The sequence below is a fragment of the Phyllobates terribilis genome, unplaced genomic scaffold (genome assembly GCF_046119375.1).
Source record: "Phyllobates terribilis strain yellow unplaced genomic scaffold, ASM4611937v1 Scaffold_1__5_contigs__length_1240528914, whole genome shotgun sequence".
NCBI classification, from domain to species: Eukaryota; Metazoa; Chordata; class Amphibia; order Anura; family Dendrobatidae; genus Phyllobates; species Phyllobates terribilis.
This window is the reverse complement of record NW_027362761.1, coordinates 383,294,312-383,315,576: the sequence shown is the minus strand read 5'-3', so window position 1 is coordinate 383,315,576 and position 21,265 is coordinate 383,294,312. Positions and strand designations below refer to the sequence as shown.

General features: G+C 42.4%; 1 long non-coding RNA gene across 1 annotated transcript; it reads left to right on the top strand.

Moving 5' to 3' along the window:
- Positions 1-6,472: 6,472 nt before the first annotated feature.
- On the top strand, positions 6,473-10,965 carry LOC141167428 (uncharacterized). Its single transcript, XR_012251420.1, has 4 exons — positions 6,473-6,584; positions 9,182-9,251; positions 10,554-10,729; positions 10,797-10,965. It is a non-coding gene; the product is annotated as an uncharacterized lncRNA (long non-coding RNA).
- The last annotated feature ends 10,300 nt before the right edge of the window (positions 10,966-21,265 follow it).

The following is a 21,265-nucleotide window of genomic DNA, read 5'->3' as shown; positions in this document are numbered from 1 at the left end:
CAATAAAAAAATAACATTTTTCCCACAAAAATGTTCTTTTAGCCCCAAATTTGTTATTTCCACATAGGTAATAGGAGAAAATGGACCGTAAAATTTGTTGTGCAATTTCTCTTGAGTACGCATACAGTGCTGGCCATAAGTATTGGCACCCCTGCAATTCTGTCAGATAATACTCAGTTTCTTCCTGAAAATGATTGCAATCACAAATTCTTTGGTATTATTCTCTTCATTTAATTTGTCTTCAATGAAAAATACACAAAAAGAATTGTCCTAAAGCCAAATTGGATATAATTCCACACCAAACCTAAAAAAGGGGTGGACAAAAGTATTGGCACCCTTTGAAAAATCATGTGATGCTTCTCTAATTCGTGTAATTAACAGCACCTGTAACTTACCTGTGGCACCTAACAGGTGTTGGCAATAACTAAATCACACTTGCAGCCAGTTAACATGGATTAAAGTTGACTCAACCTCTGTCCTGTGTCCTTGTGTGTACCACATTGAGCATGGAGAAAAGAAAGAAGACCAAAGAACTGTCTGAGGACTTGAGAAACCAAATTGTGAGGAAGCATGAGCAATCTCAAGGCTACAAGTCCATCTCCAAAGACCTGAATGTTCCTGTGTCTTTCGTGCGCAGTGCCATCAAGAAGTTTAAAGCCCATGGCACTGTGGCTAACCTTCCTAGATGTGGACGGAAAAGAAAAATTGACGAGAGATTTCAACGCAAGATTGTGCGGATGGTGGATAAAGAACCTCGACTAACATCGAAACAAGTTCAAGCTGCCCTGCAGTCCGAGGGTACAACAGTGTCAACCCGTACTATCCGTCGACGTCTGAATGAAAAGGGACTGTATGGTAGGATACCCAGGAAGACCCCACTTCTTACCCCGAGACATAAAAATGCCAGGCTGGAGTTTGCCAAAACTTACCTGAGAAAACCTTAAAATGTTTTGGAAGAATGTTCTCTGGTCAGATGAGACAAAAGTAGAACTTTTTGGGAAAAAGCATCAACATAGAGTGTACAGGAAAAAAACAGAGGCATTCAAAGAAAAGAACACGGCCCCTACAGTCAAGCATGGCGGAGGTTCCCTGATGTTTTGGGGTTGCTTTGCTGCCTCTGGCACTGGACTGCTTGACCGTGTGCATGGCATTATGAAGTCTGAAGACTACCAACAAATTTTGCAGCATAATGTAGGGCCCAGTGTGAGAAATCTGGGTCTCCCTCAGAGGTCATGGGTCTTCCAGCAGGACAATGACCCAAAACACACTTCGAAAAGCACTATAAAATGGTTTTGGAGAAAGCACTGGAGACTTCTAAGTTGGCCAGCAATGAGTCCAGACCTGAATCCCATAGAACACCTGTGGAGAGATCTCAAAATGGCAGTTTGGAGAAGGCACCCTTCAAATATCAGGGACCTGGAGCAGTTTCCCAAAGAAGAATGGTCTACAATTCCAGCAGAGCATTGTAAGAAACTCATTGATGGTTACCGGAAGCGGTTGTTCGCAGTTATTTTGGCTAAAGGTTGTGCAACCAAGTATTAGGCTGAAGGTGCCAATACTTTTGTCCGGCCCTTTTTTGGAGTTTTGTGTGAAATGATCAATGATTTGATTTTTGCTTCATTCTCTTTTGTGTTTTTTCCTTGCAAGCAAATTAAATGAAGAGAATAATACCAAAGAATTTGTGATTGCAATCATTTTCAGGAAGAAACTGAGTATTATCTGACAGAATTGAAGGGGTGCCAATACTTTTGGCCAGCACTGTATACCCCATATGTAGGGAAAAACTACTGTTTGGGCGCACGGCAGGACTCAAAAAGGAAGGAGTGATGTTTCGGAACGCAGACTTTGATGGAAAGGTCTGCGGGTGTCATGTAGTGTTTAGAGAGCCCCTATTGTGCCTAAACAGTGGAAAACCCTCACAAGTGACCATTTTGGAAACTAGACCCCTCAAGGAATTTATCGAGACATGTGATGAGCACCTTGAATCCACAGGTGCTTCACAGAATTTTACAACGTTGATATGTGAAAATGAAAAAAATATATTCCCACAAAAATGTTGTTTTAGCTCCAATTTTTTTCATGTTCACAAGGATGGCCAGAGGAAATGGAACCCAAAATTTGTTGTGCAATTTTTCCTGAGTATGTCGATACCCCATATGTGGTCGAAAACTACTTTTGAGGCACAGTGCAAAGCTCAGAAGGGAAGAAGTGCCATGTCACATTGGCAAAACAACCCTAAGGTGCCAGAATAGCAAAAAACCCCATAAGAGATCCTATTTTACAAACTTCACCTAGCAATTAATTCATCTAGGGGTGCAGTGATCACATTGACAACACAGGTGGGTCACAGAATTGCAGACCATTGGGCAGTGAAGAAAAAAATAATTACATCTTTACCACCAAAATTTAGTTCACACTCGGAAATGGGTAAAAATGGCACCAAAATTTGTCCCACATTTTCTGCCGAATGTAGAAATACCCCATATGTGGCTGTACAGTGCTGCTTAGCCACTCAAAGAGACTCGAGAGGGAAGGAGCGCTATTTGCCTCATGGAGCGCAGATTTTTCTAGAATAGTTTGTAGACTCTTTATACAGAGTGTGAGAAGAGCAGTATCCCCCCTCAAGTGACCCCATTTTGGAAATGATACCCCTTTGGGAATTTATCTACATGTGTAGTGCCGATTTTGAATCCATGGGGGTTTTCCAGAAACAAGCAGCAGTGGATGTTGCTGAGTGAAAATTGCAAACTGCCGTTGTAGTGACCAGTACATTGTAGTAACCAGTACGTTGTAGTGACCATCTCATGCTTCTGGAGATATGCCCCCATAAATTAGGCAGGCTCTCATCGTTACTGAAATGCCTAACATGTGGATGCTAACTGCGGTTTAGTCACACTGGGGCTCTGAAGAGATGGGGCATTTGGATTTGGGAGCACAGAATTTGCTGAATTTCTTTGGGGGAGCGGGGAGCGAGGAGCCATAATGCTTTTCCAGAGCCTTTGTGCAACCAGTAACATGGAAGCCCCCTATATTTCCATTGAGTGATGACAGACCTGAGTGGGGAGTGGGGACTTGCTTTTTTGTGGATTAATTTGAAACTTTTGCTAGGAACATTTTATATAACATTTTTGGTCACATTTATCCGGCACTCTACACTGAGCACTTATATCAGGGTTTCCATCTAAATTTATGACTGAATTGATTTGGTGATGAAACCCAAGGAATTCATTTACTATAATGAGGCAGCATAATTACTCTGCACTCCATCTGGCCTCTGTTCAGCAGTGTCCTTTTTTTCAGAGGTGCACAAAACTGTGGCCTACGGCACTTTTATGTACGTCTAAAAAGACAGATACTACCGGATCACAGGCCAGACAGTGTCCACAGTGCCTCCATCTGCCTCATTGTAGGAAATCTTCCATTGGGGGTTCCGTCTGAATCACGTATTTCATAGACAACCCGGTGTAAGCGCTAAGCGTAGAACGCAGGATTAATTTGCCCGGAGCCATACTGTGATCTTTGGGAGGCAGAATGAACAAATCAACAGCAGGTGAAGAATTGTTTTTATTTATTTTTTTACGCCATTCCTCGTGCGGTATAAGTGATTAGACGACTTTATTCTTCGGGTCCGTGGAATTACAGGGATACCAGATTTATAAAGGCTTTTTATGCTCCTGTCTCACCCTAAAAGACGCTCATTTTTGCAAAAGCTAGTTTTTGCATTGCCATATTTTCAGAGTTATAATTTTTCCCTATTTCGGCTGACAGAGTCATGTGAGAGCTTGTTTTTTGTGGGACGAGCTTACATTTTTATTGGTACCATTTTCAGGCACATGACATTTTTTGATCACTTTCTATTCCAATTTTTGGAAGGCAGAATGAACAAAAAACAGCAATTCAAGAATTTTTTTTTTTTTTTCTTTATGTCGTTACGCATGTGCTAAAATTCTTCAGGTCAGTACAATTACAACGATACCACATGTGTTTTTTTATGTTTTGGCGCTTTTACACAATATAAACTATTTTATAGAAAAAATCTATATTTTTGCATCGCTTTATGCTGAGAGCTATAACTTTTTTATTTTTCCATGATGGAGCTGTATGGCAGCTTGTTTTATGCGGGACAAGATTATGTTTTCAGCTCTATCATTTTTATTTACGTTAGTCTTTTTGATCGTGTTTTATTCCACTTTTTGTTCGGCTGTATGTTGATAAAGCATCGTTTTTTCCTTTGTTTTTTATTTTTATTTTTTTACGGAGTTCACTAAAGGGGTTAACCAGTGGCACAATTTTATAGGTTGGGTCGTTCCAGACGTGGCGATACCAAATACAAGTACTTTTTTTGTAAAAAAAAATGTAAATAAAAATATTAATTGATGGGTACAATATATATTAATATATGTATCTATATTTTATTATTATTTTTTAAAATATTTTAACTATTTTTTTTTATTTATTTTTTTTTTTTTTTACTTTGTCCCACTATGGGACTTTCACTTTTTGCAGGCTGATGGCTTATAAAGCATAGCAATGCAATGCTTAACAAGCAGTCAGCGCTGCACTGACAGACAAACTTGCTACATTATGCACTGCGCATGATCTAGCAGGTTTGCCATCAACAAGCTTCTTACAACTCTCAACTGGAATTTTTGACCACTCTTTTGCAAACTGCCCCCGGTCTCTCATATGCCTTCTCCCAACATCAATTTTAAGATCACTCCACAGGTGTTAAAAGGGATTTAGATCCTGACCCATTGCTGGCCACTTCAGACCTCACCAGCACTTTGTTTCCATTAATTTATGGGTGATTCTTGAAGTATGTTTGGAGTCATTGTCCTGCTGGAAGACCCATGACGGAAACCCAGCTTTCTGACACTGGGCACTACATTGCAACCCAAAATCCTTTAGTAATTTTCAGATTTCATGATACCTTTCACACAATCAAGGCACCCAGTGCCAGAGGCAGCAAAACATCTTTGAACCTCCACTATATTTGACTGTAGGTACTGTGTTCTTTTCTTTGTAGACCTCATTCCGTTTTTAGGAACCAGTACAATGATGTGCTTTACTAAAAAGTTCTATCTTGGTCTCATCTGTCCGCAAGATGTTTAGCAAACTGAAGTCTAGCTTTTTATGCCTCTGTATCAGCAGTGGGGTCCTCCTTGATTTCCTGCCATAGCGTATCATTTCATTTAAATGTTGAAGGATAGTTCACGCTGACACTGATGCACCCTGAGCCTGAAGGACAGTTTGAATTTCTTTGGAATTTGATTGTGGCTGCTTATCCACCATCTGGACTATCCTGCGTTGCAACCTGTCATCAATTTTCCTCTGCTGTTCACAACCAGGGAGATTAGCTGCAGTGCCATGGATTGTGAACTTCTTGATTGTGTTGCACACTGTGGACAAAGGAACATTAAGATCTCTGCAGATGGACTTGAGATTGTGGATATTTTTCAACAATTTTGGTTCTCAAGTCCTCAGACAGTTATATTTTCCTGTTTCTGTTCTCCATGCTTAGTGTGGCACACTTAGACACAATGCAAAGATTGAGTCAACTTTTCCCCTTTTTATCTGGTTTCAGGCATAATTTTCATATTGCCCACACCAGTTACTTGCCACAGGTGAGTTTGAATGAGCATCACATGCTTGAAACAAAGTTGTTTACCCACAATTTTGGAAAGGTGCAAAGGAATTTTGTCTTCCAGCCCATTTTGGGCTTTTGTGTGAAATGATGTCTAATTTGCCTTTTTTTCTCTTTTTTTTGTGCTGTTACGATTCAGACAAAGGAAATATACATGTCTATAACAAAACATGTGTAATTGCAATCATTTTTTGGGAGAAAGACTTTATTTATTTTCTTGGGCAATTTCAAGGGTGTCAACACTTTCGGCTATGACTGTACATGACCCCATTCTGCCACTGTTCTTTAATGCATAGAAAAAAAAAAAAATGATTATACTCCCCTTCCCTCTGCTCCTCCGCCATGATGTGTCCTCTTCTGAAGCCAGCAGCTGACTTCAGCGTGCAAGCGATGGGAGAGCATGAAGTTACTGCCTAGTGGCCCAGTTACATGCATGCCAAAATGAGCTGCTGGCCTTTTATCGGTCGACAGTTGAATGTGGACGTGCATCCAGTTGAAGTTTTCGGGACCCCCACCCACAAGGGCCCGGTAGTAACCACTGCGACTGCGATCGTTACACCCCTGGGGACAGGGGAGATTACATTTATTAAGAACATTTTAATTGCTATATATGTATATTTTAATTGCTATATATATTATATATATATATATATACAGTACAGACCAAAAGTTTGGACACACCTTCTCATTTAAAGATTTTTCTGTATTTTCATGACTATGAAAATTGTACATTCACACTGAAGGCATCAAAACTATGAATTAACACATGTTGAATTATATAGTTAACAAAAAAGTGTGAAACTACTGAAAATATGTCTTATATTCTAGGTTCTTCAAAGTAGCCACCTTTTGCTTTGATGACTGCTTTGCACACTATTGGCATTCTCTTGATGCCAGGTATATAGTATTGGAGGCAGCAGAATCTATGGGCTCCTACCAGGTATGTATTATTTGAGGCAGCAGAATCAAAGGGCTCCTACCAGGTATATATTTTTGGAGGCAGCAGAATATATGAGCTCCTGCCTGGTATATATTATTGGAGGCAGGAGAATGTATGGGCTCCTGTCAGGTATATATTATTGGAGGCAGCAGAGTCTATGGGTTTCTGTCAGGTATATAGTATTGGAGGTAGCAGAATCTATGGGCTCCTGTCAGGTATATAGTATTGGAGGCAGCAGAATCTATGGGCACTTACCAGGTATATATTATTGGAGGCAGCAGAATCTATGGGCTCCTGTCAGGTATATATTATTGGAGGCAGCAGAATCTATGGGCTCCTGCCAGGTATATATTATTGGAGGCAGCAGAATCTATGGTCTCCTGTCAGGTATATATTATTAGAGGCCGCAGACTGTATGAGCTCCTGTCAGGTATATATTATTGGAGGCAGCAGAATCTATGGGTCCTGTCAGGTATATATTATTGGAGGCAGGAGAATGTATGGGCTCCTGCCAGGTATATATTATTGGAGGCAGCAGAATCTATGGGCTCCTGTCAGGTATATATTATTAGAGGCCGCAGACTGTATGAGCTCCTGTCAGGTATGTATTATTGGAGGCAGCAGAATCTATGGGCTCCTGTCAGGTATATATTATTGGAGGCAGCAGAATCTTCTATGGGCTCCTGTCAGGTATATATTATTGGAGGCAGCAGAATCTTCTATGGGCTCCTGTCAGGTATATATTATTGGAGGCAGCAGAATCTATGGGCTCCTGTCAGGTATATATTATTGGAGGCAGGAGAATGTGTGGGCTCCTGTCAGGTATATATTATTGGAGCCAGCAGAATCCATGGACTCCTGTCAGGTATATATTATTGGAGGCAGCAGAATGTATGGGCTCCTGTCAGGTATATATTATTGGAGGCAGCAGAATGTATGGGCTCCTGTCAGGTATATATTATTGGAGGCGGGAGAATGTATGGGCTCCAGTCAGGTATATATTATTGGAGGCAGGAGAATCTATGGGCTCCTGTCAGGTATATATTATTGGAGCCAGCAGAATCCATGGGCTCCTGTCAGGTATATATTATTGGAGGCAGCAGAATGTATGGGCTCCTGTCAGGTATATATTATTGGAGGCAGGAGAATGTATGGGCTCCAGTCAGGTATATATTATTGGAGGCAGGAGAATCTATGGGCTCCTGTCAGGTATATATTATTGGAGCCAGCAGAATCCATGGGCTCCTGTCAGGTATATATTATTGGAGGCAGCAGAATGTATGGGCTCCTGTCAGGTATATATTATTGGAGGCAGGAGAATGTATGGGCTCCTGTCAGGTATATATTATTGGAGGCAGCAGAATCTATGGGCTCCTATCAGGTATATATTATTGGAGGCAGGAGAATATATGGGCTCCTGTCAGGTATATATTATTGGAGGCAGCAGAATCCATGGGCTCCTGTCAGGTATATATTATTGGAGGCAGCAGAATCTATGGGCTCCTGTCAGGTATATATTATTGGAGGCAGGAGAATGTATGGGCTCCTACCAGGTATATATTATTGAAGGCAGGAGAATGTATGGGCTCCTGTCAGGTATATTACTGGAGGCAGCAGAGTGTATGGGCTCCTGTCAAGTATATATTATTGGAGCCAGCAGAATCTATGGGCTCCTGTCAGGTATATATTATTGAAGGCAGGAGAATGTATGGGCTCCTGTCAGGTATATTACTGGAGGCAGCAGAGTGTATGGGCTCCTGTCAGGTATATATTATTGGAGGCAGCAGAATGCATGGGCTCCTGTCAGGTATATATTATTGGAGGCAGCAGAGTGTATGGGCTCCTGTCAGGAACATATTATTGGAGGCAGCAGAATGTATGGGCTCCTGTCAGGTATATATTATTGGAGCCAGCAGAATCTATGGGCTCCTGTCAGATATCTATTATTTGATAATCATTGCCCAGCTCCCGCCATATGTTGATCCCCAGCCAGATAAAACAAGGCAGCTGGGGGCTGGGATTCGCAGCATGGTAAGGCTCAAGCGCTCTTGGCCCCCCACGCTGAAAATCGCAGCCCGCAGCCACCCCTGAAAATGGCGCATTCATCATAGCACCATTTCCAGGTGCTTTACCCGGCTCTTCCAGCGGCCCTGGTGGTGAGTGGCACCCTGGGTAATAATAGGGTTAGTACCAGGCCAGCTTTGTATTATCAGCTGGTACTAAGCCCAAAATTCATGGTGTCACGTCAGATTAGACATAGCCACCATGAATTTCTAGTAAACAGAAAAAAAAAAGGCAGAATTTTTTTTTTATTAAAAATAAAACACATTTAGTGACTCCATCTTTAATAAAGAAATATCCTCACTCCAACGTAATCCATAGGTCTTCTGTCTTCAGCTCTGCTACATCTTTGCCATCAGACAAATATGTCTGCTGACAGAGATGAGCAGGCACAGAATGACACTGGAGCACTGTTACTGTGTAGTGCGGCACTAGGTTTCTTTTTTTGTCATTTCATGCAGTGTAGAAATCTTGGGAAAAGTGTGGATTGTGCTCTGGAAGTGATCAGTTATAGCTAACTATGTTATTTTCTGCAGAGATAAGTCCTTCATAGAAGATGTGATATATCGGTCTGCAGATAAAGAACTTCACCTAGAGACATCACTGGTGAGTATGTGTATTACCTATACACACACACTGACACTATATACAGAGCTCCTGTGTGTAATGTCACTGGTGATCACTGTATTACCTCTACACTGACACTATACACAGAGCTCCTGTGCATAATGTCACTAATAATCTCTACATCATCTGTACACTGACTCTATATGCAGAGCTGTTTTACATTTTCATTATCAGTCACTATCTGGTGCCATTATGTGCCATGGTCATGGCGTGGCGGAATTTGTCCCCTGTATGTGGTGTTATTCGGACAGTCACTATGTGGTGGTAAGATGTGGTCTTCTCATGGTGTGGCAGTATATATACCTTGCACTTGGTAGTATTTGATCACTATGTGGTGGTATGTGTTCTGGTCATGGTGTGGCGGTATTTCTCTCTTCTATATGGTATTATTAGTCTAGGGATGGTTGTCAGTCATTTGTTTTTTCGGATATTAAGAATGGGAACATTCTTTATTTGCAATACATATTAAATACTTGGATGTTTAACCTCTCCCTGTGTTGTGACTACTACACAGCAGCAGAGATGCACGTCAGCTCAAGACGCAAAAAATAAGCCTTCACACAGCCCCAGATCCAAAAAAATGAGAACACTACGGTGCGCAGAACATGGCGTGAAAAGTGTGATTTTTTTTTTCAAACTTATGAATTTGTTTTCACCACTTAGATACCAGTAAAGGTATACATGTTTGGTATCTACAAACTCGTACTGACCCGAGGCATCACCCTGTCATGTTGGTTTTTCCATATAGTGAACATGGTGACTAAAAAAATCAATAAACAAACGTGTAATTGCACTTTTTTTGCAATTTTACTGCACTTGGAATTTTTGTTGCCATTTCCCTGTACGCTATATGGTAAAATAAATGATTGCATCTGAAAGTACAACTCGTCCTGCAAAAAAAACTGTCTTTCCTGCTGCTACAGACTTTTATATGACTACAATTTACATTCTGATGCTTATGCAAACATTTTTGCAGTTTACAAGACACTTCTTACACTTGCTTGCACCCAGGTTTCATGTGAAAGAGTGTTCTCAAAGCTGAAAATTGTAAAAAATCGTCTGAGGTCTTCGATTGGACAGGATCTTTTAGAGTCACTCCTTCTGTTGAACATTGAGTATGACATTTCAAGGAACTTAAACTATGATGACATTATTAATAAGTATGCAATGTCATCTTCTGTTCTGAAAAAAAAACTTTTGTAATTTTGCTGCTGAATGACAGTGTGTGTTTATTTGTTGTTTTGGGCCTTTCACTAACAATTGAATGGTATTGTATTATAGAGGAGAGGAAAACGTGCAATACAAACTTCCAAAATGCTTACAGAATTCTTTAAGTTTTCCCAGTGGACAAAGTTTGGTGCTCATGCCATCATGAAAGACGCAAGAACAGAGCGGACGTAGGAGGCGACGCAGAACAAGGAGGAGCCCCCTCAAACACCATGCCGGCCGCAGGACAGGTGACAGTATGTCCGCCATCTAGCAGCGCTGCGGACAGCAGGGTACTCACGTTTATTCTCCTCTCAGTTCATAGACGCAGACGTCGCCGGAATGCAGTGTAAAGTCACAGGACGCAAGGAGAGAAGAAGATGTCTCCCCGTATTCTCCCCGTATCCACGCCACTACTCAAGTCCCTCAACGCTTTCAGATGGACGAAAACCATAGTGAATCCAACATAATGCGACCGTAGACATTAGTCAATAAATCTAAGGAGCAAAACTCTTGTGTTCTGTGATCATTTTATGATAGAATCTGTTTTTTATATTTTTGTAAAAATATAAAATTATTTTATTAAAAAAAAACATTAAAAATGTCATGAAATAAATAGAAAACAAATCATAACACCACAAATAAACAAACAAAAGAATTATATATATAAAAAATTAAATAAAGGGTAAAATATATATATATACATATATATATACATACAGTACAGACCAAAAGTTTGGACACACCTTCTCATTTAAAGATTTTTCTGTATTTTCATAACTATGAAAATTGTACATTCACACTGAAGGCATCAAAACTATGAATTAACACATGTGGAATTGTATACTTAACAAAAAAAAGTGTGAAACAACTGAAAATATGTCTCCTATTCTAGGTTCTTCAAAGTAGACACCTTTTGCTTTGATGACTGCTTTGCACACTCTTGGCATTCTCTTAATGAGCTTCAAGAGGTAGTCGCCGGAAATGGTTTTCGCTTCACAGGTTTGCCCTGTCAGGTTTAATAAGTGGGATTTCTTGCCTTATAAATGGGGCTAGGACCATCAGTTGTGTTGTGCAGAAGTCTGGTGGATACACAGCTGATAGTCCTACTGAATAGACTGTTAGAATTTGTATTATAGCAAGAAAAAAGCAGCTAAGTAAAGAAAAACGAGTGGCCATCATTACTTTAAGAAATGAAGATCTGTCAGTCCGAAAAATTGGGCAAACTTTGAAAGTGTCCCCAAGTGCAGTTGCAAAAACCATCAAGCGCTACAAAGAAACTGGCTCACATGAGGACCGCCCCAGGAAAGGAAGACCAAGAGTCACCTCTGCTTCTGAGGATAAGTTTATCCGAGTCACCAGCCTCAGAAATCACAGGTTAACAGCAGCTCAGATTAGAGACCAGGTCATTGCCACACAGAGTTCTAGCAGCAAACACATCTCTACAACAACTGTTAAGAGGAGACTTTGTGCAGCAGGCCTTCATGGTAAAATAGCTGCTAGGAAACCACTGCTAAGGACAAGCAACAAGCAGAAGAGACTTGTTTGGGCTAAAGAACACAAGGAATGGACATTAGACCAGTGGAAATCTGTGCTTTGGTCTGATAAGTCCAAATTTGAGATCTTTGGTTCCAACCACCGTGTCTTTGTGCGACGCAGAAAAGGTGAACGGATGGACTCTACATGCCTGGTTCCCACCGTGAAGCATGGAGGAGGAGGTGTGATGGTGTGGGGGTGCTTTGCTGATGACACTGTTGGGGATTTATTCAAAATTTCAGGCATACTGAACCAGCATGGCTACCACAGCATCTTGCAGCGGAATGCTATTCCATCCGGTTTGCGTTTAGTTGGGCCATCATTTATTTTTCAACAGGACAATGACCCCAAACACACCTCCAGGCTGTGTAAGGGCTATTTGACCAAGGAGGAGAGTGATGGGGTGCTATGCCAGATGACCTGGCCTCCACAGTAACCAGACCTGAACCCAATCGAGTTGGTTTGGGGTGAGCTGGACCGCAGAGTGAAGGCAAAAGGGCCAACAAGTGCTAAGCATCTCTGGGAACTCCTTCAAGATTGTTGGAAGACCATTTCCGGTGACTACCGCTTGAAGCTCATCAAGAGAATGCCAAGAGTGTGCAAAGCAGTCATCATAGCAAAAGGTGGCTACTTTGAAGAACCTAGAATATAAGACATATTTTCAGTTGTTTCACACATTTTTGGTAAGTATATAATTCCACATGTGTTAATTCATAGTTTTGATGCCTTCAGTGTGAATATACAATTTTCATAGTCAAGAAAATACCAAAAAATCTTTAAATGAGAAGGTGTGTCCAAACTTTTGGTCTGTACTGTATATATATATATGGGAAAAAAATAAGCACCACAATAAAATAAAGTAAAAAAACTAAATGAAACAATGTAAAAATATTGTGGAGAATCTGGAGGTATCATAGAGGTTGTGTTATTGGTTACCCTCCCTACATGCTACGCAAAAAAATGGAAAAGTGTGTCAATCACCATTGAAGGAGGCGGGGACATGCAAAGCACAAGGCTTGGAAGGGTGCACTGAGCATCTTGGTCACGCCCAGGCTGCACCACACATCTAATTAGCATGTTTGGTTAAAGTTCAGTTTCTGCAGAAATGAGGCACCGCTTGGAATGGTAAAAGCGAAAGACAGATGACCTTGATCTGGCATGTCAGAGATGGGGTGCCGGACTATTGAGGGGGAGATACGTAGACTAGTAAATTGTTTAGATAGCAATGCCTTTTGGGAAGAGGTGGATATTGTTACCCTGTTGTGTTTTTAAGCTAAAATTTCTGGGTGAAGTGTAAGGTATCATTTGGTGTATGCAATCTGAACAAGCAGAGCTGCAGTGTAAAGTAAGAAGGATAGACATGGCTGCAGCCTGAAAAGACAAGTGGTGAATTTCTGAGCCACGTAAATCAAGAATAAGATTGAGTGGCTTGGAGCCGCCATTGTAATACCTCTTGTATAACCCAGCCTTACATACAGACCCCCACCCCCCCATATATCAGAAGGGTCCTGTCCATTTCTTCCATGTGTCGCCCCCATAGGGAAGTTTGTCACATCTGATCGATATGTGAAATGCGTCAGAATCTCTCTCCGGTGAGATGATAGGAATGTGGCGGTCTGATCAGGAGTGCTGACATTTAGTTAATAAGCCTTCCATGTTGTCACCCCGGGGCACAGGCTGAACTTCTAATCTCCGTCTGATTAAATATGTATTATATTCATACCCAGGTTTCCTTTCTATAATAAACTCATTGTAGCTGCTCCATCTGCAGATTATAAAAAGGTTACAGGTCACACATGGACAGTGAGCAATAATGTGATCCGGTCCGGGATAGAGGAGATGGGGGGAACCAAAGATAGGGGGAACCATGTAGTGGGTGAGGGTGAAGGACACACTTTTAGGAAACACTTATTGATTCATATTTAATCTACGGCCATCTTAAGTTCAAGGTCTTTGATTGTCGTCTTCTGTCGGGGTCCAGCAAGAGGCTGCAGCTGGCTGAAGATACACGGTCCTCGTACTCTGGCCTTGAGACGAGGAGTTGGTCAGAGTTAACCACTGTCTATACCCGGTTAAGGTCCTGACCTAAGAAAGGCCTTGGAGGGGAGCAGAGGAGATAGGATCCCAGGGGGATACAGACGGAGCGGAGTCGCCACCTGTATTCTTTACTCTGGCCTAGTCAGAGGGATTCCTGCTGCAAGAGGGGTAACCGGCCCCCGATATCTGACTTTGTCACTTCACGTCTCAGTCAGAAAAGCCCGGAGGCTTAGTGGATCCCAGGGGGATACGGACGGAGCGGAGTCGCCACCTGTATCTCTTATACTGCGTTTATCCAGTGGGACCCGGCCTTACACCACGTTCATACCACACACAGTCAGGAGGAGACTCAGTGGGAGAATTTACCAAGGAGAGGAATACACACCAGCGGGGTCTCGACAGCTGCTCCTGATCTACCTGGGAAGTGCTGAACCCCCTTCGCGGTGGCCACAGTATGCTGTGAGTAGCAGAGGGAAGCTTTGCGGCTGAAAGTTCATCTAAAGTGAGTAAAGACCCGGATGACTTCATTCACCACCTCCGCTTGTTTATTCCCGCGCGGCACTGCACCCACCATTCCTCCTCACACTGCCCTGAGGCCTGCTCCACGTGTGGGGAGCCTTCCCATCCTAGCTGCTTCAAACACCAGCCTCAGTGGAATGTTGCAGCGCTGGTGGCCTTCACCAGGAACCGCAGGTGGCGTAGTCGAAATACCACTCATCCTTAAAAGCCCATTATCTTTAGGTGACAGCCCTGGGCACGGACCGGGTCGAGGCCGCGACTGCATCCCCAATCCCCCTCCGAGTACCCGGCTCCGAGTACCCCAACAGCCCAGGGAGGGCGACGAGTCACTCACATCTAACACAGAAGGCGCTGCATAAACCGCACAGGTCTCTGGCCGGGGCGCATGAGGACGTGGGGGGAGGGGGACGGAAGACGGTGATTGAAGGCTAATTAAATTTAAAATTGCATTTGGAAATGGATTCTGAAAATAGTGGATATTGTGAGACCCTCCAACCGCGCAACTTGCAGGAAATATTACACAGGAAATGGAAATATTGTATTTTTTTCTTTGATTCTTTGGCCCTGCTGACGCTGCGCTGTCAGGTAGACATCAGAGGAGGCTTCATCATAGCGGCTGAAGCTGCAATTCTTTAAAAAGGCAGCACAGACTATAAATCCGCACTATGGCTCTGTACTCGGCTGGAGATGTTCACTGGGCATTTTTCTTTTTTTTTTTTTTGCAAAAAATTCCTGTTGCTGAATGAATGTTATTGTGGCTCTCGTCGATATTAAAGGGGATTTCCAGTTTTAAGTAAAAATTGCGCTATCTGCAAATTTAAAACTTCTGCAGCTTTATATATATATATATATATATATATATATATATATATATATACAGTGCCTACAAGTAGTATTCAACCCCCTGCAGATTTAGCTGGTTTGATAAGATGCAAATAAGTTAGAGCCTTCAAACTGCAAACGAGAGTAGGATTTATGAACAGAAGCATAAATCTTACAAACCAAAAAGTTATGTTGCTCAGTTGAATTTTATTACATTTTAAACATAAAAGTGTGGGTCAATTATTATACAACCCCTATGTTTAATATTTTGTGGAATAACCCTTGTTTGCAATTACAGCTAATAATCGTCTTTTATAAGACCTGATCAGGCCGGCACAGGTCTGTGGAGTTATCTTGGCCCACTCCTCCATGCAGATCTTCTCCAAGTTATCTAGGTTCTTTGGGTGTCTCATGTGGACTTTATTCTTGAGCTCCTTCCACAAGTTTTCAATTGGGTTAAGGTCAGGAGACTGACTAGGCCACTCCAACACCTTGACTTTTTCCCTCTTGAACCAGGCCTTGGTTTTCTTGGCTGTGTGCTTTGGGTCGTTGTCTTGTTGGAAGATGAAATTACGACCCATCTTAAGATCCTTGATGGAGGAGCGGAGGTTCTTGGCCAAAATCTCCAGGTAGGCCATGCTATCCATCTTCCCATGGATGCGGACCAGATGGCCAGGCCCCTTGGCTGAGAAACAGCCCCACAGCATGATGCTGCCACCACCATGCTTGACTGTAGGGATGGTATTCTTGGGGTCGTATGCAGTGCCATCCAGTCTCCAAACGTCACTTGTGTGGTTGGCACCAAAGATCTCGATCTTGGTCTCATCAGACCATAGAACCTTGAACCAGTCTGTCTCAGAGTCCTCCAAGTGATCACGAGCAAACTGTAGACGAGCCTTGACATGACGCTTTGAAAGTAAAGGTACCTTACGGGCTTGTCTGGAACGGAGACCATTGCGGTGGAGTACGTTACTTATGGTATTGACTGAAACCAATGTCCCCACTGCCATGAGATCTTCCCGGAGCTCCTTCCTTGTTGTCCTTGGGTTAGCCTTGACTCTTCGGACAAGCCTGGCCTCGGCACGAGAGGACACTTTCAAAGGCTGTCCAGGCCGTGGAAGGCTAACAGTAGTTCCATAAGCCTTCCACTTACGGATGATGCTCCCAACAGTGGAGACAGGTAGGACCAACTCCTTGGAAAGGGTTTTGTACCCCTTGCCAGCCTTGTGACCCTCCACGATCATGTCTCTGATGGCCTTGGAATGCTCCTTTGTCTTTCCCATGTTGACCATGTCTGAGTGCTGTTCACAAGTTTGGGGAGGGTCTTAAATAGTCAAAAAAGGCTGGCAAAAGAGATCTTTAATCCACACTTGTGAAGCTCATTATTCTTGGTGCCTGAACTACTTCTTAATACTTTAGGGGGACCAAACAGAATTCTTGTGGTTTGAAGGGTTGAATAATAAATGACACTCTGAAATGACTTTTAACGTTTTAAAAAAAACAAAAAAAAAACAATATTTGCTGCAGTGCATTTCCCACTTCCAGGCTGATATACAGTACAAATGTCACAATGCCAAGTTAATTCCGCATGTGTCAACCAGCTAAATCTGCAGGGGGTTGAATACTACTTGTAGGCACTGTATATATATATATATATACAGTACAGACCAAAAGTTTGGACACACCTTCTCATTTAAAGATTTTTCTGTATTTTCATGACTTTGAAAATTGTACATTCACACTGAAGGCATCAAAACTATGAATTAACACATGTGGAATTATATACTGAGCATAAAAGTGTGAAACAACTGAAAATATGTCTTATATTCTAGGTTCTTCAAAGTAGCCACCTTTTGCTTTGATGACTGCTTTGCACACTCTTGGCATTCTTTTGATGAGCTTCAAGAGGTAGTCACCGGAAATGGTCTTCCAACAATCTTGAAGGAGTTCCCAGAGATGCCTAGCACTTGTTGGCCCTTTTGCCTTCACTCTGCGGTCCAGCTCACCCCAAACCATCTCGATTGGGTTCAGGTCTGGTGACTGTGGAGGCCAGGTCATTTGGCGTAGCACCCCATCACTCTCCTTCTTGGCCAAATAGCCCTAACACAGCCTGGAGGTGTGTTTGGGGTCATTGTCCTGTTGAAAAATAAATTATGGTCCAACTAAACGCAAACCGGATGAAATAGCATGCCGCTGCAAGATGCTGTGGTAGGCATGCTGGTTCAGTATGCCTTCAATTTTGAATAAATCCCCAACAGTGTCACCAGCCAAGCACCCCCACACCATCACACCTCCTCCTCCATGCTTCATGGCGGGAACCAGGCATGTAGAGTCTATCCGTTCACCTTTTTTGCGTCGCACAAAAACACGGTGGTTGGAACCAAAGATCTCAAATTTGGACTCATCAGACAAAAGCACAGATTTCCACTGGTCTAATGTCCATTCCTTGTGTTCTTTAGCCCAAACAAGTCTCTTCTGCTTGTTGCCTGTCCTTAGCAGTGGTTTCCTAGCAGCTATTTTACCATGAATGCCTGCTGCACAAAGTCTCCTCTTAACAGTTGTTGAAGAGATGTGTCTGCTGCTAGAACTCTGTGTGGCATGGACCTGGTCTCTAATCTGAGATGCTGTTAACCTGTGATTTCTGAGGCTGGTGACTCGGATAAACTTATCCTCAGAAGCAGAGGTGACTCTTGGTCTTCCCTTCCTGGGGCGGTCCTCATGTAAGCCAGTTTCTTTGTAGCGCTTGATGGTTTATGCAACTGCACTTGGGTACATTCAAAGTTTACCCAATTTTTCGGACTGACTGACCTTCATTTCTTAAAGTAATGATGGCCACTCGTTTTTCTTTACTTAGCTGTTTTTTTCTTGCCATAATACAAATTCTAACAGTCTATTCAGTAGGACTATCAGCTGTCTATCCACCTGACTTCTGCACAACACAACTGATGGTCCCAACCCCATTTATAAGGCAAGAAATCCCACTTATTAAACCTGACAGGGCACACCTGTGAAGTGAAAACCATTTCCGGTGACTACCTCTTGAAGCTCATCAAGAGAATGCCAAGAGTGTGCAAAGCAGTCATCAAAGCAAAAGGTGGCTACTTTGAAGAACCTAGAATATAAGATATATTTTCAGTTGTTTCACACTTTTTTGTTAAGTACATAATTTCACATGTGTTAATTCATAGTTTTGATGCCTTCAGTGTGAATGTACAATTTTCAAAGTCATGAAAATACAGAAAAATCTTTAAATGAGAAGGTGTGTCCAAACTTTTGGTCTGTACTGTATATATATATATATATATATATATATATATATATATATATATATATATATATATATATAAAAACCTTGGCTTTAACACTCCAGTCTTAAGATCTCTGGTTGTTGTCAGTGAATGAAAACATTCTTGCTTACATTCCCAGGCAGTAAACCTGTGTATATCTGAAAAGCTGATACAAATGTTGTAGCCAATACTCTGTGAACTAAACAGCCTGGACCTCAGACTGACACATTGTAGCAAATCAGCAGAGAGGTTTGTGCAGCTGATGTTCCCATAAACTGTGAATGGAGGGGTAGAACGCTGGCATGGCTGCATTTCAGAGCCCCTTTTCTTAGGATTAGATGGTGGCCCCAATCCTTTATTCTATGGATGGGTAATACATTTTAAAGGCCGCACCCAGAAAGTTGTGGTGATTGCTACTCTGAATGGAGTATGACCGGGCATCAAAGTTCAGTGCTGAATCCGCTGTTATTTAGTAATCGTGCAGAAGATGGGAGTAGTAGTGCTGTTTCTGCAGTTGACACCAAACTGTGCAGCATAAAGTTAGGGCATTACCACATTGCATGTAATATTCTTTGGTGTCTCATTGCAACCTGGGAACCAATAAATTGTGACCCCCATAAGTTTTAGAGAAGGAGCTGGGAGAGTCACTTGTAGAGAAGGAGCTGGGAGAGTCACTTGTAGAGAAGGAGCTGGGAGAGTCACTTGTAGAGAAGGAGCTGGGAGAGTCACTTGTAGAGAAGGAGCTGGGAGTGTCACTTGTAGAGAAGGAGCTGGGAGAACTTGTGGTTCCCAGGCTGGAGGATGGCACCATGTCAATCAGATGCTTCAATATTACCATATAAGAGGCATGTACTCACGGCACAGGGATGTAACAATACTGGCAAATTTCTTCATGTTTACGCGTAACCCTTTCTATTAATGCACTCTCCCATCTCTTGGATAGAATGTCTTCTTTCAACCTTACTAAATAGTCAGCTATGTCGCATTGCTCAGACCATCGCATTCCTGAGTCTACCAAACTGATGGTTAAACCAGCGGCCAGTTTCTAGTATCTGGGGCGATGCAGGTCGCCCGTCTCTGCATTTCATTGTACCCACATCCTCAGGATTTCAATTTTTGGTGCATGAGAAGCTTAAAATGCACTAAACTTATTCCAAAGTCTGCACCTCTTCATTAATTTATTGCATGCATGTATAATTGCATACATATAGTGTATAGCTAAACTGGAAGGCCCAGCTCGCTGTATATAAACCAGGAGGGGGAGGGGTACGTGAATCTGCTGAGTAGCGAGCTTCCAGCCTCTTGATATTTTCTGCCGTCTCAGCCAACCACGGGCGGCGATTATTACCACTCCGACGGTTTCCATTGTGCAGGAAATTTCATTCACTTTAATCTCCGTTTACACATTTCCAAGTGAAATGTCGAGAACGGTGGTCCGTGCCCCTACGTTTTGCGTTGTGCGATCAGAAGGCGGATTTTTTTTTTTTTTCCACTAACGGGTTTTGGATCAGAATATATCAAAAAAATAGCTGTAGGTCATGCTGATCGTTGAAGGGATTTTTCTTTTTGGGTTGGAACTGTAGACATGAGCAGACCAGAGCCCCTGATGGATTCCCTTCACATTTCAGTGGACCAGTGCATAACAAATCTGGACAAGCTACTTCTTGGAAGGATCCCATGATTATTGATTACGGAGATCCCAGAAATTAGCTGCAATTTGCAGGGAAACCTGGCAGTAAGCGTTCAGTTCCCTACAGCACCCCCGCAGGGGGAAAGAAGCATTACACTGCGCCAATGCATTATCTACAGTACAGACCAAAAGTTTGTACACACCTTCTCATTTAAAGATTTTTCTGTATTTTCATGACTATGAAAATTGTACATTCACACTGAAGGCATCAAAACTATGAATTAAGACATGTGGAATTATATACTTAACAAAAAAGTGTGAAACAACTGAAAATATGTCTTATATTCTACGCTCTTCAAAGTAGCCACCTTTTGCTTTGATCACTGCTTTACATACTCTTGGCATTCTCTTGATGAGCTTCAAGAGGTAGTCACCGGAAATGTTCTTCCAACAATCTTGAAGGAGTTCCCAGAGATGCTTAGCACTTGTTGGCCCTTTTGCCTTCACTCTGCGGTCCAGCTCACCCCAAACCATCTCGATTGGGTTCAGGTCTAGTGACTGTGGAGGCCAGGTCATCTGGCGTAACACCCCATCACTCTCCCTCTTGGTCAAATAGCCCTTACACAGCCTGGAGGTGTGTTTGGGGCCATTGTCCTGTTGAAAAATAAATGATGGTCCAACTAAACGCAAACCGTATGGAATAGCATGTCGCTGCAAGATGCTGTGGTAGCCATGCTGGTTCAGTATGCCTTCAATTTTGAATAAATCCCCAACAGTGTCACCAGCAAAGCACCCCCACACAATCAAACCTCCTCCTCCATGCTTCACGGTGGGAACCAGGCATGTAGAGTCCATCCATTCACCTTTTCTGCGTTGCACAGAGACCCGGTGGTTGTAACAAAAGATCTCAAATTTGGACTCATCAGACCAAAGCACAAATTTCCACTGGTCTAATG